Below are 23,669 nucleotides of genomic sequence, written 5' to 3'. Positions count from 1 at the left end.
CATCTTTATTCCCAATCATAATCTAGAACTTCAGTATCAAAATCTAAAATGGGATGCGATTTTAATTAAGTCTGTTTTACCAGTAGCATTCTAACCATTCATCAATTGAAACTGAATAATTATTGTATTATCTTACATGTAGTTGGCAGTTTGCATAGAATGCTGGGATGTTTGGATTTAATTTAGCCGTTTTAAAAGACTCCTGTAGAAAAAGTTCAGCAAGTAATTCCTATATCCATGGGCAAGACAACGTGTGTGTGGTGGGTTGTATATTTCCAGCAAATTGTGTACGGAGGTGATGGTCTTGACATAGTAAGAGTTTTGAATGCATCTACGTCTTTAGTGTATGGGGGAGGTGTCAAAATACACAATCCCCAAATGGTTAAAGCCCATGGAGGCAGCAAGGAACATCAGAATTGCTAGACGGAAAAAAAAAAGGTCCATCTAGGCCGCATGATACAAGGATAATGGAGTTGTCGACTAATCACAGCAATCAACCTCTATCAATTAGTCTACAACAGACCCAGATATGACACGAGGAAAACCCCAGTGGTGGAGAGTTTTGGGAACGAGGTCCGAAGTCAGCTTTTTCCTCCCAAGCATGCTTCACGTCATGTCTCAAATCACTCATATTCTGAATCCCAAAATGTTATTTTCTGAAAGAAGTCTATCTAATTTGCATTTGATTGACTCAATACGTTATGAATGAATCAAGGTTTTACATTCCATCAAATGCTCATTTCTACGTCAGTATATAAAATATATCACCGCAAATTATATTCCATCAAATGCTCATTTCTACGTCAGTATATAAAATATATCACCGCAAATTATATTCCATCAAATGCTGATTTCTATGTCAGTATATAAAATATTTCACCGCAAATTCATGCAAAGCCATTTTGCTAACCTGAGGTACTTTATACTGCAAAAATAATAGATCTGAATTCTGACGGTTCTTTACCTTTATAATTTGAAATCAGTGCATGTTCTTGTGTAATCGTACACCAAAACCTACACTTATATAGTTCCTTCAACTTAGTGAATATATCAAAGTGTTTCACAGGCAAAGTAAAAAGAGAGCGAGGGTTTAGGGGAAGGGCTGAAGATGCAATTAAGGATGGAGGTTTTGAGTTTAGGATTTTGCTTTTGCACTTTGGAAAACAAAAATGATGGAAAAGGTTTGGCCTTTGAGAAATAAAAATGGTCTTTAAAGAAAACCGTACCACAATATTTTAAAATGTATAAATGGAGCCCATTTTTGTGAACCTTCTCCCAACATTGTACCGTTAATGGAGGTTTTGTCACTTTCTTTATTTTCTTTTTGTTCATGTACTGATTTCCATTCAATAAAGGTCTTTATTCTGTTTTTCACTCTCTGGGGAAACTCTAAGCAAACCTATTTTTTTAAATGTTACCCTCTACCCTGCAAAGTAAAAATCATTGCCAACTACCAGCGTGCAGTCTAAACCAATTATACAACTGATTAGAAATATCGAGCTTGTAAACTATTTACTAGCTTACGGTGGAAGTCTCAGAGCCTTTTTTTTGGGAGGACTTGTCATCTCTTTTTGGGGAAAATTAAATAACTAATAATTTTTAAGTGAGATTCCCATTTACACTTGAGTATGTACCAAGCATTTCAAAAATAATGTGGTTTGAATAAAAGCCATTTCATACTGTATATGTAAACAATATAATCTTTGAGCAGAATCACACTGAGCATAAATATATATTTGCGACTCTGAAATAAAAAGTTTACGATGGTTTAAATGACTTAATCTTAAATCTTTGGGCTGGATTTTCCGACCCCCACGGGTGTGTACGCGCCCGTAGGGGCCTCGCAAGTGCCAGTTTCAGGCATGCGAAGCGCAGGCCCTAAAACCCGGCACTTCCGATCTGTCAAGAATCCTCTTGACAGATCCTCCGCCTGCCCAGGAAATGGGCCTCCGTGGGCAGGGAGTTCCGCTTTCTGCACGACTTCTGCCCACTGAAAGTCTTTAGAAATCTTACGCCTGGTAAAAACATGCGTAAGGTCTGCTTTTACCAGCATAAGCATTTAAAAAATAAAAAAGCAAATTTTTTTCACTCATTTATAATTTGAAAATACTTTAAAAAAAGATAAGTTTATTTATAGCCCTGTAAAAAACTTTAAATTATTTTATTTTTTTTAATTATTGTTTAAAATATTTAATTTAATGTAATTTTAACTAATTTTAAATACGTGATTTAAAAAAAATTATTTAATGTTTAACAATGTATTTTAAGTGATCCCCATTCACACTTTTGACAGATCTGTGCATAGAGACCTGTCAAAAGTGTGAAGGGGGATTCTCTTCTTCCATTGGTTCCCCGTGGCCCACGTGATCCCAGGGACGCTTGCGAACCGCCTGCGCCCTGGGATACCTGAGCCTCTGCACATTTCGTAGTGGAGAGGCCCAGGATCGCAAGTCTCGGGACCTACGGAGCCAGCAGGTAAGTGTGTAGATTTTTTCCGATCGGAGGCATCTGCCCGCAGGAAGCCACTGATCAGACCCTATATTTTTATTAAGTCCTATAGTTCTTTAAACCACTTCAACTGACACTCTGCAGTTAGAAAGAGAAACTTGCATTTCTATAGCACCTTTCACGACCACCAGACATCCCAAAGCGCTTTACAGCCAATGAAGTAATTTTTGAAGCGTAGTCACTGTTGCAATGTAGGAAATGCGGCAGCCAATTTGCGCACAGCAAGCTCCCACAAACAGCAATGTGATAATGACTAGACAATCTGTTTTTGTTATGTTGATTGAGGGATAAATATTGGCCAGGACACCAGGGAGAACTCCCCCGCACTTCTTTGAAATAGTGCCATGGGATCTTTCATATCTACCTGAGAGCAGATGAGGCCTCAGTTTAACGCCTCATCTGAAAGTGTCAGCCTAGATTTTTGTGCTCAAGTCTCTGGAGTGGGACTTGAACCCACAACCTTCTGACTCAGAGGCAAGGGTGCTACCCACTTTTTTTTTATTATACTTTATTGAACATTAAGAACATTTACAACATCGTGATCATTACATTGTATGATACAAATCAATTCCACCGCTCTGCACAGCCATTCCGCCACCACATTTTAACATCAAAACCTGAAGTTTAATTTGTCACCTGTAACATATATTAATCGATTGTACTTTAAAAATTGGTTGTAAAATACTGTCCTTAAATTCCTTTCTGAATAAAACATCCACAGAGCCTTATAATGATCTTTTAGCTTATATTTAAAATACTCTTTTAAATTGATTCTCCTCCCCTTAAAAAACAGCATTCCTTCTTTGCACAATCACGAATCTAGCCAAACTGACCGTTAAATTAATTGCCGCTCCGCTAGACTCTGGCAGACTCTCCTGCAATCCCCATCTCAAAATTGAATCCCACGGGATTCCCATTCTCGCTCTTCGGTCCCCACCCAGCAAAAAAGCTTCACACAACTGTCGAACATAGTACTTAAAGTCATTTAACTGCAGACATAACACCAGTAAATGGGACAGAGTCTCATCCCGTGTCCCACACATTGGGCAAGTTGCCGCCTCCACTCGTCCAATCTTGCACAAGACCGTCATGGTAAAAATCCGGTTATGAGCCAATTTGAAATCCAGTTCAATCCATTCTGGGCATTTAAAATTCGCCCACATTCCCTTCCAAATCCTGTTGAAGTCCAGCTGTGGGTATATACTCTGCCAAAACTCCTGACCAGCAGGTGTCTTGAATCTCCATTCTCTGAATACCTCATAGAAATCTCGAGTATTACAGTTGTCAAATTGGACCAACTCTCCCCCTTTCTCCAGTACAAAGCTTGGAAAAGCAGGACGCATTTTACTTCCTTTGGAGATTTCCGCATTTATTTCTTCCATCCAATCCTGTGGCATTGCCCTCACAATCTTCTCATACATGATTCCTATTGCTTTTCCTTCTATCTCCTGATCCTCCTCCCACACCATGTCCCTCACTATTGCTTCTGGCAACCAACCTGGAATTACCTTATATAATACATCTTTCACAGATATAATCCCAGCTTTTATAAAAGCTTGATTAAATAAAACCTCTCCTTCGATGTTGACCCACCTGTTCAAAAATAAGGGCTGTTCTAAAAATTCCTCAGCCCCCTTGGGCATAAACTGCACACTCTTTAAAAATTGGGCCCAAGTCTCTACAACCCCCTTATAAAACCTAGGGAGAAGTTTAATCGATTTCAAAAACACATTATTGTATTCCATATACAATATCCCCTGGCCTCCTATCCCACTTCGTTTTAAAAAATGCTCAAAACAACTCTTCCAAAAACTTGTATTTGACTTCTGAAGAAATCTCTTCACCCATTTGATTCTAAAGGATTTCTTCTTCAAATCAGTATCTGGAAAATTGAGTCCTCCCTGATTTCTCCGTCCAATGATAATATTGTATGCCACCAAGGCTGGTTTCCCTTCCCATAAAAACCTCACACAAGCCTCTCGGATGGACTTTTCCGCCAACTCAGGAATATCCTCCACCGTCAATAAGTACCATAGCTTAGATAGCAGGAGAGCAGACACCACTGTCGCTCTTCCCTGCACTTTCAACCACCTTCTTTCCCATTTTCCCAAAATCTTTTTAATTTTTATAACCTTCGGTTCCCAATTTAATCGATCCACTTCATCCCTGTCTTTCTTGCACCCCATATGCACCCCCAGAACTTCCAAAACCTCCACCACCTTAAAGGGACATTCCCCCAACCATTCCCCCCTACCCCTCCCTGCAACCAGGCATTGGGACTTACTATAATTCACTCTGGCTCCTGAAGCTCTGCAATATGCATCCACTACATCCATAGCTTTCCTCACTGACTCCCCATTTCTCAATGTTAAGGTTGTGTCATCTGCATATTGGTGTGTCACCGACACCAGCCCAGAGCTGGGGACCACAATCCCAACTATACCTTGTTTCTTTCGCATCATGCAACCCAATGGTTCTGCTACCAATGTGTACAACAATGGGGACAGGGCACAACTGATCTCTGTATCGGAAAATACTTGGATAAAAAACCATTACATTTAACGCAGCTAAATATGTTTGAATAAAAAATCCTTATCCACTGAATGAAATTTTCCTTGAAACCAAATGCTTCCAAAACCTTCAATAAAAACTCATGAGAGACCCTATCAAAGGCTTTCTCTTGATCTATCTTTAATACATAAGCCTCCCTCCCACTCTCTCCCATGAGCTCTATCGCATCTCAGATTGAGACCACAGAGTCTGCGATGCCCCGGCCTATGACTCCATAGGACTGAGAGGGCCAAACTATCTCCGGTAACACCTCCTTCAAACGATTTGCCATAATCCTCGCCAAGATCTTATAATCCACATTTAATAATGTGATGGGCCTCCAATTCTTCAGATCCCATCTATCCCCTTTATTTTTATAAGCTAAGCTTATGATACCTCTCCTCATAGATGGGGCCAGGCTTCCCTCAATTTTAATTTCCTTAAAAACTTCTAAGAGCAATGGACTTAAAATCTCGAAAAATTCTTTATAAAATTCTGCACTTAGTCCATCAGACCCTGGGCTTTTCCCCCCCCTTCATTCCACTTGTTGCTACTTTTATTTCCGCTAATCCTACTTCTTTGTCACACATGCTTCTCTCATCCTCCTTTAAACCCTCTTCAATAAAAGCAGTAACCTTCTCCATCGCCAAATTGGAAATGTCTTCTTTTGTATATAACTCTTGATAAAAGCTGCTAGCCGCCTTTAAAATCTCCCCACTTTCATGAATGATCTTCTCCCCAACCTTCAACTCTTCAATTAACGATAATCTCTGTCGCAGCTTCTCCTGCTCTAGAAAATATCTAGTGCATCTTTTGCCCTCCAATGCATCTCTAGCCTTTGCACGGAGAATGGCCCCCTTGCATTTTTCAGCTTGCAATAATTCCCACTCTTCCTTTAGCACCCGGAACTTAGTCTCAGCTCCCTTATCCCCTCCGTCAACTGCTTTACAGACATCCGTAAACTTTTTACTTATATTCTCTTCTCGATGCCGGTTAGCTGCCGCCCTCTTTTTCCCATAACATACCGAAAAAACTTTTAGCTCATATTTGAAATTGTCCCACCAAACTCTTCTTTCTTTCAAGAACAAAGGTTCCTTCCGAGCATTCTTTATTATATTTATAATCCCTTCTTTATAAGCAATTTCTTTCAGGTTTTGATTGTTTAAAATCCACACCCCTGAACCGATCTTAACTCTGCTGTTCCTAATTCTAAGAACCAAAGCCGACTGATCACTAAAAAATACTTTTTTATAATAAATCTCCATCACCTCCGAACTTAACCCTTCCCGCATTAACACAAAATCTATTCGGCTCTGTTTTAAAACATCACCCACCCAACCTGCTCTGGAGAACTCCCTTTTTATGGGGTTCCGGTCCCTCCATAAGTCTCTCGAATTTAAATTTGCCATCATTTTTACAATCATCCCTCTGGAGTTATCATCCTTAAAGGTCATCTGGGCTGAAATATCCATCCGAGATAAAAATACATTAAAATCCCCCACTATACAAGAGTTTTTCACCTCTGCCGCTTCAGTGAATAACCCCCGAAAAAACTCGCGACGCTTGCAATGGTCGTTCGGTGCATAGATATTAAAGAGATCGCAATTAAATCCCTCCATTTTTACCCTTAGCCTTAAAAATCTCCCCTCAGTGTCCTTGTCCACCAAGGCAACGTTCTCTTTTATGGATGGACTCACCAAAACAGCCACCCCTGTACGGTTATTGTTTGCACAACTTGCAAACAACTCTCCCTTCCAAACCTTTTGAACTCTTTCTAGAATATCCTCATCCCAAAAGGTTTCTTGCAGACACAAGTCCGAACCTTTAAAACCCTGCAACAACTGCTGCAATTTCTTCTCACCCCTCAGTCTGTTCACATTAATCGAGACCAATGTAATCATGGCTCCAAAGAAGGGAAGTATGCCTGATAATCTCCCCATCATTTAATCTCTGGCTCTTCCCTCCTCTCATGCTCCCTCTCAACTTTTCGGGCAGCTGTTGCTTTTTCCTGCAGCCTCCGGCTCTTTTTCACACCCTGTTTGACCCCTCCCTGCTGTTTCAGCCTCTTCCTTGCATTAAGTTTGGGCCCAGGAGCTGCCCTTCCTCCCTCCTTCTGCCCCTCACTAACCTTTCCCTTTCCACATGATGCCACCCCACCCCCGACTTCCATGTCTCTGTCCCCCTCTAATTCCTCACACTCAAGCTCTTCTGTAACCCCCTGTGCCTGCTCCCCATCAGATACATAATCCTGCTCCCCGTCAGATACTTCATCTCCCACAGAGAGTCTTCCTGCTATCGCAGTTTCTCCCACTGTGCCACTCCCTTCGACCACATCTCCACCTCTGACCCTTGCACCCTGTTCCCTCTCTCCATGGGACAATGGCGCACCTAAATTGTTCCCTTCTGACATCTCTATCTCGCCGATCCCATCCTGCTGTCCCTTTTAAGGCTCCTGCCTCTTGCACCCTCTCCCCGTCCTGCCCCCTCCCGCTCACCAAGATATCCGACGCCCCGCTTTTCCCCGGAGCACCCACATCCACCACACACCCCGCTCCCGCCTCCTCTCCCCCCGCAGACACCAGACTCCCCAGGGGGAGCCGAACTGCGCCAAGGCTCGAGTCTGCACTCGACCCTCGCTGCCCGCTTGTGTCTTTGTTCCCCTCCACAGGACTCGGCGTGTTTTCCGCCATCTCCATCCCGTTCTCTGCTCCGCCATCGTCTGCCTCTTCCTGTGCTCCTTTCTCCTTCATTTTACCGGCTGTGTCCTCCGACTGCACCGCTCCTCCGGCCGTTCCACACTCATCTCCTGCTCCTTCTCCCATCTCCTCATCACTCATATCGCTCCCTTCTGCTACACACTCACAGCGGGTGGGGCCTTTACGACACACCCCACAGCTCTCCGCCTTGCAGCTCCGAGCAATGTACCCCGACTCACCGCAATTGTTACAATACAGATCTGGACAGTTTCTTACGAGATGGTCATGTCCAAGACAATAATAGCACACCTTTACTTGGTTATCATGCAGCACACGAAAGTACTGCACTCCTTCCAGTGTCTCGCACTTCATACTGTACGGCAATGACCTCACCCCCTCAGGGAACCGCACCTTTACATACCGGGTTCCGTCTGCTACCTGTGTTCCCGGATAACACCTCTTTATTGCAGAACAGATTTTTATGTCCCACGACTCCAACTTTTTGCTTAGCACTTCGTCCTCAGTGTAAACTGGCAAGTTTAAAAATGAAACCACCACCTCCTCTGAATATAGCAGAGTCACCTCCAAGAATTTCTCACCAACTTTCAGACTGAGTAACAGTCTTTCCACCTCCTCACGACCACTGACCGTCACCTCGAATCCCACATTTGGCTTAGGTCGGCAGGCAAAGCAGCTTCCCTCGCCACAGTCCTCATGAACCGCCTGGATAATATCCCAGGCTCGAATCTTCTTATCTTCACACTGCACCACCACCGTGTTTTCTTTACCAAACCTCCTGAGGTCCCGGCCCAAATCTTTGGGCTTTTTTTTTTCTTTCCCACCACAGTTTCTTCCCTAATTAAATTCCTCTTGGGAACATTGTCCCCTGAGGGGCCCGGCATTCCGGACCCCTCAGCAGCCATCTGGCTGTTTTTGTGGGCCAAAAAAGGCCCTAAAACCTGAAAACAAAACCCCAAAACCCACCACCAACTTTTTACAAAACTCCCTCCAACTCCCAGCTGCAATCAGGCAACCAGTAACACCTGGTTCACTCCTAGCCCCTCCCACCTAGAGAGTGCTGCCCACTGAGCCACGGCTGACACTCGCGTTGTCAAAGCCTTTTTCTGATATGAGGGAGCTCTCATCTGAAATCTTCTCTCTGCTACTAATGCCTCCATTAAAGGGCTGAGAATTTTCAGATGCACTTGTCAAGTGTTCAGCCACTAATATTGGCAAAACTAATTACAAGAATATTGAGTATTCAGGAGCAAAATAATTTAAACTGGTGCAGGGCTGGATTTTGAAATTGGGTGGTATAATGGTGGCCAACTGAGCATGAATGGGTGGGAAGCCTCCCTGATCCCCCCACCCCGCCCTCCACCCCCCCTATAAACTATGGGAGGCACATCAGGCAAGACCATGGCTCCATACATTAAGGGCTATTCAATTATGGGAGGCACATCAGGCACGGCCATGGCTGTATATTTACTCAGACGCCATCCTTTTTCTTGCAGGCTAAGCTATCTCATAATAGGAGGCAGCAGCAATGAACAGGTGGCCTCAGCTGCAACCCATCAGTGTGAAGGGATAATTACAAGTCCTAGCCCCAGATCAGGTGTATTCCCCAGACGTTCACCTTCAACTAAAGTTAGAGGTAGCCGAATCCTATAGACACTTAATTGGGTCTAAAGGTCCAGACTCTCTCTCCCTAAAGGAAAAGAACGACCTGATGATGTTACCGTCCTTCAGGTAGCACTTTTGATAAGTTTAACTAGACTGTAACCTTCCCGATATTATGAGGGTCCGGAAAACTCCCCCAGAATTCTGCAACTCCTCACCAAAGAGTGTACAGAGATTGAGTTTGCGAGTTTGATACAGAAGTACTATGTGAGACAATTCTAAAAATATATAGATTTATTAAAGAACCAACATGCAGTTAGCAGCTGGTTAGTCAATCGCAACTTTACCAGTTCCAAAAATAAATAGCTTACAATTCTTATCATCAGAGATCCTTATTCTCAAATCTTAACTTCGTTACATTTTTACATTTCTACTTATTTTTAATCCAGGATATCCACCAAAATCAAATACCTTTGATTACCCAAGACTCAGAGTTGTAGGCTTATAGAGTGGTTCTGAAGCTGAGAATCACTTTGCCCCTTCCAGCGACTTTCAGTGGTATATCCTTTGAAGTTTTCTGCTGATGTAAGCTAATTATTTCTAGTCATTTTTCTGTTGACTTCTTTCAATTCTTACTGTTAATTCAGCTGTTAGCTTGCAGAATTCTGTCTGCTGTGTAGGTGTTCAAAACTTATCATGAAAACCATGTGATTGCTTGGGGCATCTATTGATGTCATAGTTACAAAGTCTTCTGTTCAATTCTTAAGTCACCTTAGCTGGTTGTAAGCAGACCGGGCAAGATTGTCATTGGGCCATGGAGGCGGGATTGGAGGCATGTGGGGGGTTAAAATCGCGAAATCGGGGGGCACGAACCCATCCCGCCCCCAACCCGCCTCCATGCCAGTTTCAAAGGAGGCGGATACCCGACCTGTGCTGGGACCCACCTCCCTGGGGCGGGAAGGGGATTCGTGCCAATTAACTGCCTGTTAACAGGTAGTTAACAGGCAATTTTTAGCCTAATCCCTATTTTTATTCCTTAAGTGTGGGATTCCCGATGGCTCCAAACCACGCCAAGTTAGCGAGGCGGACCGTCGGGCTGAAGGGCTTGGAGGGTTCGAGATGTCCGGTGTTCAGGTGAGTGATGGGTGCATCAGTGCAGAGGTAAGTGTGTTTGGTGTGTGTAAAGTGTTTAAAGAAGTTTTACTTACATTTACTTACCTTTACAGCCTTCCTTCCTTCAGGTCTCGGGAGTCCCTCATCTCACCGGCACAGAAAGCAGAATGGCTGCGAGCTGTCAAAAGTTGCAACATTCAGCTTCCTGTTCTGGAGAGATCTCTAAATCAGCCTGAGAGGAAGGAATTAACTTGGTGTACAGATTGTCAGTGTTTGACAGCTTCAAACAGCTGTCAAATGCTGATATTTCATCTGTCAAAAGATGCCCTTAATTGGCCTGCTGAGGCCGCTGGGCGGGCTCAACAAGGTCAATCAAGTGAAAATCGCATGGGTTGGCCACAACTCGATGAAGGCGGGACTACAACCCCGAAAGTTGTAGTTCCGCCTTCTACGCGCCTCCAGTATCAAAATCCAGGCCTTCGTGTCACCGTGGTGTTCCAAGTTCAATACAAAAACCATGTGGTTGCTTGGGGCATCTATTGATGTACATTTACAAAGTCTTCTGTTTGTATCTTTTACAACATGTAAATTAAAAACGCTTCAAATGAGTACATGATTGTCTTCCTAGCTACCTTAGTTGGTTGTATTTCAGACTTCATGTCTCCTTGTTTCATTTGATATCATATTTATGAAGGCAATTGTTTCTTTAATGTTCTGTGTTTCTGTTTCCCAAAGTGTTGGTTTATGACACCTTAACATTATACCATTGTGCTCTTTCATGTGCCTGTTTACAAAGTGTTGGTTTAAAACAATTTAACTGGGTATATCTTATTGTGTTCTTTCCAAAGCTCAGACTTTCTGCAAGCTCCAACCTGCTGCTTCAGTAGGACTATTGTTTCAGTGTCAACAACTGATTCTTACCTCAAAAGTCTGTATTTTGCTTACAGCTTTGTGTCGTTGAGGCTTTTAGATTTTTAAACCCAGTTTGTCATGTTTTAATTAAGTCAGAATTCTGTTCATAGGATGGTGTATTTTTCTGAATAGGTATGGCTCATTCCTTCACAAGTGATCTTGAGGCGCGCGTCCACAAGATTATGGCAAGCCAGGTGATCGATCCCATCGCCCCTGGAGAGGCCGACCCTGTTCGGGGCAGCAATGGTAAGGTCATCAGCTTTCTCTCCTCTCTCATTCCATTTGTCCCTCACAACACTAGCCTTTGACACTTTCAATCCAACTTACTAAATCGCTGCACTCCTTCCTCCCTTACTGCCGCGCTAAAGCCACTCTTGAACCTACCTGCTTTCAGATGGTGATTCACCTGCTGAGGAGTCAGGCCCTGAAGCTGCCAGTGGGAGTGAAGCTGCAGGCGAGGAGGAAGAGGAAGCCGGAACATCAGCACCACCCTCTCCCGAGGAAGCCCATGCCCACACTGGGAACACACCTTCCCTGGAGGGGAGCAGAGGGGAAGGGTCTGATGAGGGTGAAGCTCCGGGACCCAGTGGGCTGCAGTAACGCGATGTGGCTAGGGAAGCTCAGGGGGCCTTCTCCCCGGAGGGAGAGTAGGCCAGTGAGTCCTGCTGCACTGGACGCAGAGGAGGAGCGGCTCATCGCTGAAATCAACACCCAGGCGGTGGACATGCATACTCAGATCATGGGTGCAGTGGGAAGGGTGCCCGATTGCATTGATGCACTGGCAAGGAGTGTGGAGCACTCCGCTGTAGCACAGGCGGATTCCACACTAATGCTTAGTGCTGCAATTCAGTCACTGGCTGCCGTGATCCAATCTCAGACTGGTCTCATGCAGACTCAGATTGAGGCCACGCAAGCACTGACTGCTGCCATTGTTGCTGGTTCAGACACATTTCCCCGGGGCTCTCACTGCACCGCAGGCCAGCAATCTGTGCTCCAGCAGATTGCTCCGGATGCTGAGGTGCTGCCCCGTAGGAGTGCCAGTGTGTCGGTCGAGCAGGGAGTTGCTGTCCTCTCTCAAGATGACAGCATTCCTGCTGCCAACACTGTCACTTCCCCATTGCACTTGCCACCACCTGTAGCCCAGGCTGCTGCCGCCCATGCAAAATTGGTGCAGTCTGCAGCCGGGCCCTCCAGGCCCAGCGCTGGTTGAGGCCGTCCTTCAAGGGCATCTGTAGTCTCAGGTTCTGACAATCAGCAGCCTTCCACCAGCCTTGCTGCAGCCACTGGGGCCCCATTACGGAGGAGCAGTCGGGTGGGAAGGGGGGAAGTGTGCAAGTGAAGGAGAGCACCCTCGAAGGGCAAAAAGTAGGAGGTTTGATGAAATGTTGGTCAATTTTTTATTAAAGGCCAAGGTTCGTGTTCAAACATTTGTTTAGTGTTTTGGACATTATCTCCAGGTTGTGAGAACCAGTTATGTTAAAGAATGATTTTTTGTGTTTGTTTCTATTAGTTTGTCATGAAGAAATGACACCCACAGAATTTGTAAAATAAAAAAGTTTTTGTATTCAAAATGTACAGATTTGGCCTTTGGAATCATTGCTGCCTTGGCTGGCTTTAGGGTTGCGGGTTGCTTTCATTCATGTTATTCTCCATGCCAGAAGCCATTTCCTCAGTAGGGGCCTAGAGGCGGCTTGTTATCAGCCGTTGACGGACAGCCCTTGAAGTTTCAACATTGTGGGCCTCCCTCCCGCCTTGGTGCTGCTGATGATCATTCTCCTCCTCCTCCTCCGGTGGTGCTCCAAGGCCTGGTGGCATTGGCTGGGTCCTGAGGATTGCCAGGTTATGAAGCATGCAGCACACAACTATGAAGAGGGAGACTCGCTCAGGCGTGTACTGCAGGGTTCCCCGAGTGGTCCAGACAGCGGAACCGTTGCTTGAGCACGCCGATCGTCTGCTCAATGATGTTCCTGGTGGCGAGATGGCTCTCGTTGTACCGCAGCTCAGCAGGGGTGTTGGGGTTATGGAGCGGTGTCATCAGCCAGGTGCACAGTGGATATCCCTTGTCCCCGAGGAGCCAACCACTTGGGTGATGCGGTGCCTGGAAAAGTTCTGCCACAGCAGTCTGGTGCAGGATGAAAGCATCGTGGCTGCTGCCAGGATAGCGGTCATTGACAGCGAGTATCAGCTGGACGTTTAAGAAGTGGAACCCCTTGCGATTTCAGAAAACCTCGGCATTCTCATGCGGCGCCCTGCATCATGGGGAAGCCCGCTATCCTTGCAAAGCCCAATGCACGTTCTTGTTGTTTGGCCTGGGTCATCGGGAAAGAGATGTACTGGTGTCTCCTTTTATAGAGGGCATTTGTGGCCTGATGGATCCAGCAATGGACCGCGAACTGGGAGATATTGGCGATGTCCCCAGTAGCTGCTTGAAAGGAGCCGGTGGCATAAAAGCTCAGAGACACTGTGACCTTCACTGCCACTGACAGAGACGTCCTGGTCCTCAGTAGAGGCTGCAGATCTGGCTGCAGCAGGTGACAGAGCTCAGTGACCACCTCCTTGCTGAAGCGCAGCCTGCACAAACACTGCTCCTCAGACAAATTAATGTTGGAGAATTGTTCCCGGAATACACTGGGAGGGTAAGTTCTCCTGTGCACAGGCCTGTTGGCCCTCATCCATCTGGCCATGATTGCCACTCTCTCTCTGAGTCTCTGTTGCCTCTGATTCTGCAGGCGCAGGACGACGCCCCACATCAGTGCAGCCCCCACAGTCTCTTGGCAATCGAAGTAATGAAGGTCAAATCCAAAAGTGCCTGCAAAGTGATGCTCAGTAGCCAAAACTACTTCACACAGCGTTGACTCTATGCAGAAGTCTCTCTATCTCTCTCTCTCTCTCAGAATCTCTCTCTCTGTCAGATTGAGTGGTGCAAAAATGTCGACCACAGAAAAAGCCAGGAAGAGGCCACCTTTAAACGGCGCCCCCCCAGCCCCACACCAACTGGGAAACATTCCAGTCTCCCTGTCGTTTCTTGCGCCAGGCAGAAAGGAGGGGGGCGCCATGCAATATCCAGTCCGGGGCGCCACCAGGGCATTGAACGCTCCATTGACGTCATGATCTGTGGGCGCAGGAGATCAGGGCGCTAAACTTTTGCGCCACCGCAAAAGCTCTAGTCAATTTCGTGAGCGGCGCAAACATCGCCGCGCCCGGGCGCTAGTTGCTTTGTGCCCCATTCGCGCCCTCTTAGGGTGCGAGGCGCAAGCCAACCGAATTTTTCCCCCCAAGGGTCTAGTGAGAAGGAGGAATTAAAGGAAATTAGTTTTAGTAAAAAAAATAGTGCTGGAGAAATTAATGGGACTGAAAGCTGATAAATCCCCAGGGCCTGATAACCTGCATCCCAGAGTACTAAAAGAGGTAGCCATGGAAATAATGGATGCATTGTTTGTCATCTTCCAAAATTCTATAGATTATGGAACAGTTCCTGCAGATTGGAGGGTGGCAAATGTAACCCCACTATTTAAAAAAGGGGGGAGAGAGGAAACAGGGAACTACAGACCGGTTAGCCCAACATCAGTAGTAGGGAAAATGCTAGAGTCTACTTTAAAGGATGTGATAACAGGACACTTAGAAAATATCAACAGGATTAGACAAAGTCAACATGGATTCATGAAAGGGAAATCGTGTTTGACAAACCTACTGGAGTTTTTTGAGGATGTAACTGGTAGAATAGATAAGGGAGAACCAGTGGATGTGGTGTATTTGGATTTTCAGAAGGCCTTTGATAAAGTCCCACATAAGAAGTTAGTGTGCAAAATTAAAGCACATGGGATTGGGGGTAATATACTGGAATGGATTGAAAATTGGTTAACAGACAGGAAACAGAGAGTCGGAATAAATGTGTCTTTTTCAGGGTGGCAGGCGGTGACTAGTGGGGTACCGCAGGGACCAGTGCTTGGGCCCTAGCTATTCACAATATATATCAATGATAATTTGGATGAGGGAACCAAATGTAATATTTCCAAGTTTGCTGACGACACAAAACTAGGTGGGATTGTGAGTTGTGAGGAGGATGCAAAGAGGCTTCAAGGCGATTTAGACAAGTTGAGTGAGTGGGCAAATACTTGGCAGATGCAGTAAAACGTGGATAAATGTGAAGTTATCTACTTCAGTAGGAAAAACAGAAAGGCAGTGTATTATTTAAATAGTGATAGATTGGGAAATGTTGATGTACAAAGGGACCTGGGTGTCCTTGTACACCAGTCACTGAAAGCAAACATGCAGGTGCAGCAAGAAGTTAAGAAGGCAAATGGTGTGTTGGCCTTCATTGCAAGAGGATTCGAGTACAGGAGCAAGGATGTCTTACTACAGTTGTACAGGGCCTTGGTGAGAACACACCTGGAGTGCTGTGTGCAGTTTTGGTCTCCTTACCTAAGAAAGGATATACTTGCCATAGAGGGAGTGCAGCGAAGGTTCACCAGACTGATTCCTGGGATGGCAGGACTGTCGTATGAGGAGAGATTGGGTCGACTAGGCCTGTACTCACTAGAGTTTAGAAGAATGAGAGGGGATCTCATTGAAATGTATAAAATTCTGACAGGGCTAAACAGACTGGATGTAAGGAGGATGTTTCCCATCGCTGGGGGGGTCAAGTACGAGGGGTCACAGTCTCAGGGTAAGGGGTAGGACATTTAAGACTGAGATGAGGAGAAATTTCTTCACTCAGAGGGTGGTGAACCTGTGGAATTCTCTTCCAAAAAGGCTGTGGAGGCCAAGTCACTGAATATATTTAAGAAGGAGATAGATAGATTTCTAGATGCAAAAGGCGTCAAGGGGTATGGGGAGAGAGCAGGAATATGGTATTGAGATGGAGGATCAGCCATGATCATATTGAATGGCGGAGCAGGCTCGAACGGCCGAATGGCCTACGGCTGCTCCTATTTTTCTATGTCATAAAATGAAGGTGCCAAGATTGATACTGTGGTAGCAGGCACTCATGTGCATAATCATGTTCATAGGCCATCTGCACATTAATGGAGCGGGACCCCTTTTTGTTTTAGCAGGCTTTGGTATCAGGGTAGGGGCCTGAATGGCTACATATGTGTCACTGAGAATGTCCCATATTCTGGGGAAACCAGCGAAAAGTGCAGTAGGCATTTAGAAACATAGAAACATAGAAGATAGGAGCAGGAGTAGGCCATTTGGCCCCTCGAGCCTGTTCCGCCATTTAATGAGATCATGGCTGATCATCCAAATTCAGTACCCTGTCCCTGCTTTCTCCCCATATCCCTTGATCCCTTTAGCCTTAAGAAATATATCTAACTCCTTCTTGAATATATTACAGCTGGCAACAAGCCACACACATTATGTCTGACATCCATATTTCCTGTATTGAAGAAGTAAGTTGTGGAAACACCACAAGATCAGTAATTCTGGTGCTGGTGTGAACACTATGTTATAGTGGCACATGTTAATATGTCTTGTTCAAACGGCAGAGTTTGATGGATACTTCAAAAGAGGGTGCAATTTATAAAGGTAATTTTATCAGGCTCCATTTCCAGTGCGAAGCCTGACTAGAATGTAGGGAAGGTTGCGAAATTGGGCGATAATGTTACAGCCGATCTCTGACCCAAATCCCAGCTATGAGCAATCCTGGCAGCAGCAAACGATCTCAAAATGACCCCAATATTACGTCAATGGCAGCTGAAGTATCCTGAAGGGCGGTGTTTCTTTTATTTACCCAATATACACACTGAATTCTTCCACACAAGCAGACTTCATTGCCATCATGATAACTTTTTGTAAAGAGGCACTTGCCACGTAAATAACTTGACCAACAACTTCAGTTGAATAGACAAACAACAACAACAATAACAAATTGTATTTATATAGCACCTTTAACGAAATAAAACGTGCTAAGGTGCTTCACAGGAGTATTAAAAGACAAAAAATTTGACACCGAGCCACATATGGAGAAATTAGGGCAGATGACCAAAAACTTGGTCAAAGAGGTAGGTTTTAAGGAGTGTCTTAAAGGAGGAAAGAGAGGTAGCGAGGCAGAGAGCTTTAGGCAGGGAATTCCAGAGCTTAGGGCCTAGGCAACAGAAGGCACGGCCACCAAAGGTTGAGCGATTATAATCAGGGATGCTCAAGAGGGCAGAATTAGAGGAGCGAGGATATCTCAGGGGGTTGTGGGGCTGAAGGAGATTACAGAGGCAGGAAGGGGTGAGGCCATGGAGGGATTTGAAAACAAGGATGAGGATTTTGAGATCGAGGTGCTGCTTAACTGGGAGCTAATGTAGGTCAGTGAGCACAGGAGTGATGGGTGAACGGAACTGGTGCGAGTTAGGAAATGGGCAGCCAAGTTTTGAATGACCTCAAGTTTACGTAGGGTGGAATGTGGGAGGCCAGCCAGGAGTGCGTTGGAATAGTCAAGTCTAGAGGCAACAAAAGCTAGATGAGGGTTTCAGCAAGGGCAAGGGCAGAGACGAGCGATGTTACGGAGGTGGAAGTAGGCAGTCTTTGTTATGCTGCAGATATGTTTTCAGAAGCTCATTTCAGGGTCAAATATGACACCAAGGTTGCGAACAGTGTGGTTCAGCCTCAGACAGATGTTAGGGAGAGGGATGGAGTCAGTGGCGAGGGAACGGAGTTTGTGGTGGGGACCTAAAACAATGGCTTCGGTCTTCCCAATATTTAACTGGAGAAAATTTTTGCTCATCCAGAACTGTATCGCAGAGCCCAGGGTGAATCTATAGTCTAATTTAGGCATGCTAATATCTACTGAGCAGACATTACTTGCTGCGGCAGGCATCGCTGATGGCTGTTACCAGAGTTTAGAGCTGTCTGGACATCCGTGAGATATACAGTTTTTGTTTTCCATGTGTTATTATTCAATTTACAACAGCAGTGCCATTGATGCATAGCTGGCCATATCCTGGCGCTCACACAACTGTACGGTTTCAAAACAGGGACTGAATTGTGTCTGTTGTAGTATGCTGAAGCAGGCCTGGGACCCTGTGGTCACTTAGACATTCAGACGAGAGCTTCCTGTTCAAAATAATTGAGGTTTATTCACCCACGGCAGTTGTGTTTTTAAGGGCAGAGATGAACCAAACTGTAACAGGGACTCATAATTCACTTAATAATTAAATTATTATTCTTAACAGCAGTTATTTTCAACATTAGGCAACTGGCATTTGAACTGATTGAATGAAATCAGGCAAACAATTACTAAATTTCAATCCAAGATACAGATTTATGACCATGTTGTTGTTTGAGCTTTGTGGTTATATTTTATTCTTCAGCTGATGCAAAAGGAGATAAGATATTCATTACTAATGATCAATGATCAAAATCATAAGTAATCTTGAACGTTTGTCTTGTGGTCTACCAACATTAATGACAATATAGTCATTCAAAGCCACATCCTCTGGTTTGTTTGCTCAGGACCACAACAGCTTTTTCATCAAAGCCACTGTTAGTCCATTTATCAGGTCGCACATCATCTTATAGCTCCTACTGACTTCACAAAACCTCAGCCCCCCACTAACCTCACCAATAACCAGCTTGTTCATTTCAGAGCCCTTAGGCTCCTGACCTCATCAAAGTTTTGATCCAGACATGGATGCAAAAGCTGAATACCAGAGGAGCAGTAAGAGTAGCTGGCCTTGACATTAAGGCAGCATTCAATCAAGTGTGGCATCAAGGAATCCGAACAAACATGTTAGTGGCGATCAATCAGAAACTGCTCCAGCGGTTAGAATCACATCTGTCACACAAGATGCTTGTGGTTATCAGAGGCCAATCATCGCAGCCCCAGAATATTGCTGCCAGAGTTCCTCAGGGCAGAATCATTTCACAACTATCTTTTGATGCTTCATTAATTACCTTCCCTCTGTCAAAGCATTAGGAGTGGGATTGATTGCTGACTATTCCACAGTGTTCAGCTCCATTCACAACTCCTCCAATAATGAAGCAGCCCATGCCAGCCTATCGCAGAACCTGGACAACAACCAGATTTGGGCTGACACGTGGCAGTTAACTTTCAAACCACATAAATGCCAGGTAATGATCATCTCCAACAAGAAAAGGCCCAACCACATTTCTCTGACCTTCAACAGCACCACCATTGTCAAGTCCCTCACCATCAACTTCCAGGAAGTTATCACTATCTAGATGTTTAACTGGACCAGCCATATTAAAAAATGGGTTTAGAATGCATGTACGTAAATGCACAAAGTGTGGTGAATAAGGTTGGTGAGCTACAAGCACAATTAGCTGTGTGGCAATATGATGTTGTGGCAATAACGGAAACGTGGCTTAAAAACAGTTAGGACTGTGCACTTAATATTCAAGCGTACATGGCGTTCATAGAAACATAGAAGATAGGAGCAGGAGTAGGCCATTCGGCCCCTTGAGCCTGCTCCGCCATTTAATGAGATCATGGCTGATCATCCAAATTCAGTACCCTGTCTCTGCTTTCGCCCCATATCCCTTGATCCCTTTAGCCTTACGAAATACATCTAACTCCTTCTTGAATATGTTTAATGAATTGGCCTCAACTGCCTTTTGTGGTAGAGAATTCCACAGGTTCACCACTCTCTGGGTGAAGAAATTCCTCCTCATCTCTGTCCTAAATGGCTTACCCCTTATCCTTAGACTGTGACCCCTGGTTCTGGACTCCCCTGCCATCGGGAACATCCTTCCTGCATCTAGTCTGTCTAGTCCTGTTAGAATTTTATAAGTTTCAATGCGATCCCCTCTCATTCTTCTAAACTCCAGCGAATATAAGCCCAATTGACCCAATTTCTCCTCAGTATCCATTCCTGCCATCCCAGGTATCAGTCTGGTGAATTTTCGCTGCACTCCCTCCATGGCAAGAACATCCTTCCTCAGATAAGGCGACCAAAACTGCACACAATACTTAAGGTGCGGTCTCACCAAGGCCCTGTACAACTGCAGCAAGACATCCTTGCTCCTGTACTCGAATCCTCTCGCTATGAAGGCCAACATACCATTTGCCTTCTTAACCGCCTGCTGCACCTGCATGCTTACCTTCAGCGGCTGGTGCACAAGGACACCCAGGTCTCGTTGCACTTCCCCTTCTCCCAATCTATTGCCGTTCAGATAATAATCGGCCTTCCTGTTTTTGCCATCAAAGTGGATAACCTCGCATTTATCCATAATGTACTGCATCTGCCATGCATCTGCCCAATCACCCAACCTGTCCAAATCACACTGGAGTTTCTCTGCATCCTCCTCACAGCACACACGTCCACCCAGCTTTGTGTTGTCTGCAAACTTCGAGCTATTACATCTAGCTCTCTCGTCTAGATCATTAATATATATTGTGAATAGCTGGGGTCCTAGCACCGATCCCTGCGGTACCCCACTAGTCATTGCCTGCCACTCGGAAAAAGACCCGTTTATTCCAACTCTTTGCTTCCTGTCTGCCAACCAGTTCTCTATCCAAGTCAGTACCTTACCCCCAATGCCATGTGCTTTAACTTTACATGCTAATCTCTTATGCGGGACCTTATCGAAAGCCTTCTGAAAGTCCAAATACACCACATCCACTGGTTCTCCCTTATCTATTCTACCAGTTACATCCTCAAAAAATTCCAGTAGATTAGCCCAGCACGATTTACCTTTTGTAAATCCATGTTGACTTTGTCCGATCCTGTCACTGTTTTCCAAGTGCTCTGCTAAAACATCTTTTATAATAGACTCTAGCATTTTCCCCACTACCGATGTCAGGCTTGCCGGTCTATACTTCCCCGTTTTCTCTCTACCACCTTTTTTAAATAGTGGGGTTACATTAGTTAGCCTCCAATCCATGGGAACTGTTCCAGAGTCTATAGAATTTTGGAAGATGACCAGCAATGCATCTATTATTTCTAGGGCCACTTCCTTAAGTACCGTAGGATGTAGATTATCAGGCCCTGGGGATTTATTGGCCTTCAATCCCATCAATTTCCCTAACAGCATTTCCCTACAAATAATGATTTCATTCAGTTCCTCCCTCTCATTTGACCCTATGTTCCCCAACATGTCTGGGAGGTTATTTGTGTCCTCCTTTGTGAAGACAGAACCAAAGTATGTATTTAATTGGTATGCCATTTCTTTGCTCCCCATTATAAATTCCCCTGATTCTGACTGCAAGGGGCCTACGCTTGACTTCACCAATCTCTTTCTCTTCACATATCTATAGAAGCTTTTACAGTCAGTTTTTATGTTCCCTACAAGCTTACTCTCATACTCTTTTTTCCCTCTCTTAATTAATCCCTTTGTCCTCCTTTGCTGAATCCTAAACTGCTCCCATTCCTCAGGTTTGCTGCTTTTTCTGGCCAATTTATATGTCCTCTCCTTGGATCTTATGCTATCCCTAATTTCCCTTGTTAGTCATGGTTGAGTCACCTTTTTTGCTTTATTTTTATGCCAAGCAGGGATGAACAAATTCTGTCATTCATCCATGCGATCTTTAAATGTTTGCCATTGCCTATCCACCATCAACCCTTTAAGTAACGTTCCCCAATCCATCCAAGCCAACTCGGGCCTCATACCATCGTAGTTTCCTTTATTTAAATTCAGGACCCTAGTCTCTGAGTCAAATACTTCACTTTTCCTCTTAATGAAGAATTCTATCATATTATGTTCGCTCTGCCCCAAGGGGCCTCGACAACAAGATTGCTAATTATTCCTTTCTCATTACTCCTTTCTCATTACATAATACCCAGTCTAAGATGGCCTGATCTCTAGTTGGTTCCTCGACATATTGGCCCAGGAAACCATCCCGTATACACTCCAGGAATTCGTCCTCCACAGTATTGTTACTAATTTGGTTAGCCCAATCTATATGTAGATTAAAGTCACCCATGATAACTGCGGTGCCCTTATTGCACGCGTCTCTAATTTCCCATTTAATGCCATCCCCAACCTCAGCATTACTGTTTGGGAGTTTGTATACAACTCCCACTAACGTTTTTTGCCCCTTGGTATTTCTCAGCTCTACCCATACAGATTCCACATCGTCAGAGCTAATATCCTTCCTTACTATTGTGTTAATCTCCTCTTTAACCAGCAATGCTACCCCACCTCCTTTTCCTTTTTGCTTGTCCTTCCTGAATATTGAATACCCCTGGATGTTGAATTCCCAGCCTTGGTCACCCTGGAGCCATGTCTCCGTAATCCCAATTATATCATATCCGTTTACATCTATTTGCGCAGCTAATTCATCCACCTTATTACGAATGCTCCTCGCATTAAGACACAAAGGCCTAGAAATTCAGTTGGCTGCGCCAGCCATTAGCGCCTTAGGAGGAGCAGATCTCAAGCGCTAGGCGCTTAGCTCCCGGGCGCTGCGCGATCTGCGCCTCGCCCCAACTTCAGTAGACTTTTAGCGCCGGCGCAAAGTCTTTGCGCGCGCTCAGCTGCGCGCGCAGATCATGACGTCATTTCGTCGTGCAACGCCCTTTGTGCGCCCGGAACCGGAACTTCACTCGCGCCGCCCCATTGTGCGCCGGGCGGCCCTAACGACTGTGAAGTGGAACGGTACACAGCCGAGGCGGGCTGCGGGGAGCGCAAATTAAAGGGCACTCACCCTGCACTATAAAGGGCAGCCATTTTGCAGCATTCACTCTTGTGCAACGGATTTTTGGAGAGAGACCAAGGAAGAGAGCTTACTGCTTTGGCCCAAAACTAGGACAGGTCTTTTTGGCTTCAGGCCAGAGCTTTGCAATTATCTTTGCCTTCATTGAGATCTCAGTGTTTGCCAGCATATTATGGGGGCTGCATTGGGTGCCAACGCTGAGTTTCAGCCTTATGTCGGAAGGGCTTACAGACGCCATGTGAGAGTGGCAGCCCCGGCTAGACGCAGAGGGGGCAACAGGCGTCGCCAAGTGAGGCTTTACCCACCCAGGGTATACCGCCAGCAGTTCTCCTATCTCAACATGTCTGCCGCGCAGTGTGTTAGGAGGCTGCGATTCAGAAGGGAGGTGGTTGCAGACATCTGCCAGCTGCTTCACAGAGATCTGCGTCCACAGCTGATGCGCAGGACGTCTCTGTCGGTGGCAGTGAAGGTGACGGTGGCTCTCAACTTCTATGCCACCGGCTCCTTCCAATCCGCTGCTGAGGACATCGCTAACATCTCCCAGTTCGCCGTGCATTGCTGCATCCGCCAGGTGACCAATGCCCTTTTCAGAAGGAGACGTCAATTCATCTCCTTCCCCATGACCCTGGACAAGCAGCAGCAGCGTGCAGTGGGATTTGCAAGAATAG

The 23,669-nt window shown here is 45.2% G+C and overlaps 1 protein-coding gene across 11 annotated transcripts in view; it reads right to left on the bottom strand.

Annotated features, from left to right (window-relative positions):
• LOC147105924 (protein piccolo-like) overlaps positions 1 to 23,669 on the bottom strand; it is a 917,910-nt gene that overhangs the window by 311,978 nt on the left and 582,263 nt on the right. The gene's annotated exons all lie outside the window — the stretch shown is intronic.

The sequence above is a fragment of the Somniosus microcephalus genome, chromosome 17 (genome assembly GCF_052327205.1).
Source record: "Somniosus microcephalus isolate GS21.2 chromosome 17, FLI_Smic_1.0, whole genome shotgun sequence".
Taxonomy (NCBI): Eukaryota; Metazoa; Chordata; class Chondrichthyes; order Squaliformes; family Somniosidae; genus Somniosus; species Somniosus microcephalus.
Note: the sequence above shows the minus strand (reverse complement) of the source record. Positions and strands in the feature narration are given on the sequence as shown.